Below are 6,000 nucleotides of genomic sequence, written 5' to 3'. Positions count from 1 at the left end.
CCTACTTATTCCATTTATATGCTGAACAAATGATACAAGACACTGGGCTATATGAGAAGAATGTAGCATCAGGTTGGGAGGCTTATTAACAACTTGAGATATGCAGATGACACCACCTGAAAACTTATTGATAAAGGTCAAAGACTATAGGCTCTGGTATGGATTATACCTGAGCAGAAATAATAAAGGATTGAAGATAAAGAAGTGGCCATCAAGCTGAGAAGCAACAAAGCCCACATGGAAGAAGCACACAAGCCTCTGTGATCAAAAGGTTTCCATGGGATCAGGTATCAGGCATCAAAGAACAAAAAAATTATATCATTGTGAATGAGGGACAGTGTGGAGTGGAGATCTAAAGCCCATCTGTAGGCAACTGGACATCCCCTTACAGAAGGGTCTCAGGGAGGTGATAAACCAGTCAGGGTGCAGTATAGCAATGATGAAACATACAACTTTCCTATAGTTCTTTAATGCTTCCTCCCTCCCACTATCATGATCCCAATTCTACCTTACAAATCCGATTAGTCCAGAGGATGTACACTGGTACAGATAAAAACTGGAAACACAGGGAATCCAGGACAGATAAACTTCTCAGGACCAATAATGAGAGTAACAATACCAGGAGGTTAAGGGGAAAGTGGGGTAGAACAGGGGAACCAATCACAAGGATCTACATATAACCCCCTCCTTGGGTGACAGACAACAGAAAAGTGGGTGAATGGAGACATCAGAGAGTGTAAGATATGAAAAAATAATAATTTATAAATTATCAAGGACCCATGAGGAGGTGGCAGGAAGGGAGGGGGGAAATCAGGAGCTGATACCAAGGGCTTAAGTAGAAAACAAATATTTTGAGAATGATGATGTCAACAAATGTACAAATGTGCTTGACACAATGGATGTATGTATGGATTGTGGTGAGAGTTGTACAAATCCCCAATAAAATGATTTTAAAAAGAAAATAAAAAGGGACAATATGAGACATGCAATAAAATATTCTTTAAAAAAAACAAAAATCCTTATTATCTGTACCAGTAAACAGCATCATGGTAAATGACAAAGAAATTGAAATTTCCAAGGATTTTATTATTCTTAGGTCAACAATCAATGTTCTTGAAGCAGGAATCAATAATTCACATGACAGATTGCATTAAGAAAACCTGCAAAAGCCTCTCTAAAGTGTTAAGAAACACATTTGTATATATATAAAAAAAGAAACACATTTGTCTCTTTGCGGACCAAGATTATCTGACCCAAGCCATGGTATTCTCAATCACCTCATATTCATGCAAAAACTGGACAGTGAATAAGGAAGACTGAAGTAAATTTGATGCATCCAAATTATGGTTTTGGTGAAAACATTGACTATATCATATACTGCTAAATAAAATAAATCTTAGTAGAGGTATAACTATAGGGCTCCTTAGAAGTGAAGACAGTGACACTTCATTTCACATACTTTGAACATGTCATCATGAAGGACGAGTGTTTGAAGTAAGATACATGCTTGGTAGTGTTAGCAGAAAAGAGGGAGACCTTCAATGAGAAGGATCGATCAACGCAGTGGCTGCAACAATGGGCTCAAACATGGCAACAATGGTTAGGATAGTGGGAGACTGGGCGATATTTTACTTTTAATTTAAGGTTGCTATGAGTTGGATGCAACTTGAGAGACCCACTCACCGCCATTGAGTCAGTTCTGACCCATGGTGACTCTATATTTGGTTTATGAGGATATACTTTTTTATAGGAGTAGCCAGCCTTCTCTCTCTCCCAAGGAATGGCTGGTGGTTATGAAATGCTGAACTTACACTTAAGGGCCCAATGCTTACCCAACATCACCATCAGACAGCACCTAACAACTTTGTGCTCCTGTTTTCTGATATTTCATTACTACCTGTTAGCTATACCATAATAGTAATTTTATTTTCAAAAATATTTTATGAAGGGAAGAAATGCCTTTTATTTTAACCTGCACATTGACTATTTGTTTTTGTAGATTAAAATTTCCATGTATTACCATACTGATTTTGCCTGAATTAAAAAAAAAACTTTCTCAAATGTTATAATGTTGTACAGGTCTGCTAGTTATGATTTCTCTCAGCAGTTTTATTTGCATGCAATATACTTCAATTTTTATAAGAACTGCTGGGTAGAGTGGTGGGTTATGAATTATGTTACTGTAACAATCACAGTTCAAGTCTACAAGTGACCCTGCAGGAGAAAAATGAGGCTTTCTACCCTTGCAAAGATTTATTGTCAGAAATAGCTATTCTGGCCTTCAGGGTTGCTATGAGTTGAAATTGACATGATGGTTTGGTGTTTTAGTTTGGTCACTTTGTGTTGACCATGGTTGGTACCAAGATTTTCAAATTAGTTGAAATATAAAAAAAAAGAATAGATTTCAGAGTCTTTTCTGACATCCAGTTTGGTCTTTTTAGTCTAATCTTTTTAATGACCATTTGATTTCTTTTCTTTTCTTTCTTTCTTTCTCTCTCTCTTTCTTTCTTTCCTTTCTTTCTTTCTTTCTTTCAACACAGCACCACTCACGTAATTAATGCTTAGGAAGCACATGTTAGCTTTTCTACATTTCACCAATCTTTGTTGCAACATCCTGAAGTTTGAGATCATCATTAGAGCTATTTTTACAATTGAACAAATTTTTCTGTAGTTCTTGCCCCCCTTTCAAGCAGGCCATAAGGCTCATGCTCTTTGGAGCGAGTTCCTGAGCCTTAGGAATTTAACTTGCGTAATGATTCCTGGTTCTTTTCCCTTTCAGGAATCAAATTCTTCTTCCTCCTCCTCTTCTTTTTCCAGAGTTCGGGTCCTTGTGCTCAACTTCACTTCAGTTTGGTTAATTGAAACGCTTCATTGTCCATATGCATCAACATAACTTGTGACTGTTCAGGTGCATACTGAGAAGACAGCATCTCATTTCCTCTAGAATTAATAATTGATTGAAGGGCCAACTCTTCAAACTTGAGCCCGTTTAGCAGTGCCACCTTCAGCCAAAGCAGTTTGTCGTCCTCTTTGTGTAGCTCCATTAGGAAGCTGGCTCAGCACCATCCCTGTCTCATTGGTGGCCCTCTGCACCACCTTTTGATTCCTTCATGTATGATGTTCTTGATGTTATCCCACAACTCCTCTGGTCTTCATTCATTAGTGTTCAATGTATCAAATCTGTTCTCGAGATGTTTCTAGATGCAGGTGGCTAAGGCCATGTTTTAGTGCTAGCGGACTGGATTTAATTTTCTTCATCTTCAACTTGAATTTGCACAGGAGCACTTTGTTATCTATTTCACAGTTAGCCATGGCCTTGTTTTGGTTGACAATATTGAGCAGCTTTATTTATTATCACAGGTGTAATCAGTTTGATTCCATCAATCAAGGTCTATTTATGTCTGTATTTGCAGTGAAGAAGTTGCCATATTTTCCAAATGCTCTGTTCTCTTTATTTTCAACTGTCACATTCCAATCACCAGTAACTACTGAATGAATGAATGAATTAATCAGTGAATGAACTAATGAATCTGAGTTGCTTGTTTGATCAGTTTCAGGCTATAGAAATTAGTAGAATTCTTCAATTTCTTTATCCTTGGCTTCAATGCTTGGCTTATAAATGTAGATGTTATTTTAATTTTATTTTTAAATAATTGTTATATTTACTGATCTTCCTTTTAGGTGTATGGATACTACCATGTCACAGACAGCACTGTAAATAAAGATAGATTTTGAAATTTTCTTTTTCTGTAATAGATATGACACCATTCTTTTTAACTTTATCATTCTCAGCATAGTAAACCATATGATTTCCTGGTTCAAAATGGTCAATACCAGTTCATCTTAGCTCACTAATGCCTTTAATATCAATCTTTATGCATTTAATTTTCTGTTTGATGACTTCAAAATTTCCTAGAGTCATGCTTTGTACATTCCATGTTCTGATTAGTAATGGATGCCTGCATCTGTTTCCTCTGAGTTTGAGTCATGCCTCATCAGCAAATGAAAGTCCTAAAAGCTTTGCTCCATTCATGTCATTATGAATGACTCTAAGGAGGCAGCTATTCACCAGTTGCAGTTTGAGTGCCTTCCAACCCAAGGGGCTCATCTGACAGGATTATATCAGAATTGTTCCACTGCTAATCCTAAGGATTTTCATTGATTGATTGATCAGAAGTGTACCATGTATTCCTTCTTCCTAGTTTATTCTTAGTCTAGTAGCTTCTTTGTTTCTGCCTTTCTAGCTGTTTTTTGAAATTCTGACAACATAGCAGCCAGCATCACCAGGCACCCAAGCATGACAAACTGACAAATGACTGGAGCACAAGAATGCAGGTAGTGTCATTTATGAGTGATCATGGAATTAAACAGCATGAAGTCAGATATATATTTATTCTCACATTTTATCACAAATTTATGCCAATTATAAATTCATTCTTGTATTATTGACTAATTGGTTTTTGTCAATTATAGGTTCTTCCTTATTTTGTTCCCAAATTATTTCATGGGTATGAGACACGGCATTGCTAGGAAGACTGGAAGTTTCCCAAAGACAGGGACTATAATTCTATTTTGTTCACTCCAGAATAGCATGACAACTGGCATATATATATTTAAATCATTTTATTGGGGCCTCATACAACTCTTCTCACAACCCATACACACATGCATTGTGTTAAGCACATTTGTTGCCATCATCATTCTCAAAACATTTGCTTTCTACTTGAACCCTTGGTATCAGCTCATTTTCCCCATCCCTCCCTGCCCCACCTCCCTCCTGAACCCTTTATAATTTATAAATTATTATTATTTTGTCATGTCTTACACTGTCTGATGTCTCCCTACACCCACTTTTCTGTTGCCCATCCCCCAGGGAGGGGATAATATGTAGATCCTTGTAATCAGTTTCCCCTTTCTACCCCACCTTCCCTCCACCCTCCCACTATCCCCATTCTCACCACTAGTCCTAAGGGGTTTATCTGTCCCGGATTCTCTGTGTTTCCAGTTCCTATCTGTACCAGTGTACATCCTCTGGGCTAGTCGGATTTGCAAGGTAGAATTGGGATCATGATAGTGGGAGGAAGCATTAAAGAACTATAGGAAAGTTGTATGTTTCATCATTGCTATACTGAACCCTAACTGGCTCATCGCCTCCCTGAGACCCTTCTATAAGGGGATGTCCAGTTGCCTACAGATGGGCTTTGAGTCTCCACTCCACACTCACCCTCATTCACAATGATATGATTTTTTGTTCTTTGATGCCTGATACCTGATGAACCCATCAACACCTTTTGATCACAGAGGCTTGTGTGCTTCTTCCATGTGGACTTTGTTGCTTCTCAGCTAGATAGCCGCTTATTTATCTTCAAACCTTTATTAAGACCCCAAACACTATATCTTCTGATAGTTGGGCACCATCAGCTTTCTTCATCGCATTTGCTTATGCATACATTTGTCTTCAGTGATCCTGTCTGGAAGGTGAGCATCATGGAATGCCAGTTTAATGAACCAAAGTGTTCTTGAATTGAGAGAGTACTTGAGTGGAGGCCCAATGTCCATCTTCTACCTTAATACTAAACCTCTAAATATAAGCACATAGATCTATTTCCCCAACATTGTATATAAATATATTTACATATGTACATGCCTGTATTTAGACCTCTATAAATGCCCTTTGCCTCCTAGTTCTTTCATCTATTTTCTTTACTTTCCTCTTGTCCCACTATCATTCTCAGCATTTATTTGGGTTTCGGTAATTCCTCTCAGTTACATTACCCTTGATCAAGCTCTACCAGGCCTCTTACACCCTCCTCGCCACCGATTTTGGATCACTTGTTATTCTCTTGTCCCCGGGTTTGCTAACAACACTTCCTTCCCCCCAACCTCCCAACACTTCCTCTCCCTTGGCTCCCCCCACAACCATCGGTCCCATTCTTTTCTCCTCCACATGTCTTTCCCGCCTTTCTTATCTAGATAGACCGGCAGAGGTAATAATATGCA

At 38.1% G+C, this 6,000-nt stretch overlaps 1 pseudogene; it reads right to left on the bottom strand.

Annotated features, from left to right (window-relative positions):
- Positions 1-2,775: 2,775 nt before the first annotated feature.
- LOC142433464 (snRNA-activating protein complex subunit 5 pseudogene) lies at positions 2,776-3,044 on the bottom strand (annotated as a pseudogene).
- Between the last annotated feature and the right edge of the window lie 2,956 nt (positions 3,045-6,000).

The sequence above is a fragment of the Tenrec ecaudatus genome, chromosome X (genome assembly GCF_050624435.1).
Source record: "Tenrec ecaudatus isolate mTenEca1 chromosome X, mTenEca1.hap1, whole genome shotgun sequence".
Lineage (NCBI taxonomy): Eukaryota > Metazoa > Chordata > Mammalia > Afrosoricida > Tenrecidae > Tenrec > Tenrec ecaudatus.
This window is presented reverse-complemented; position numbering and strand designations above follow the sequence as displayed.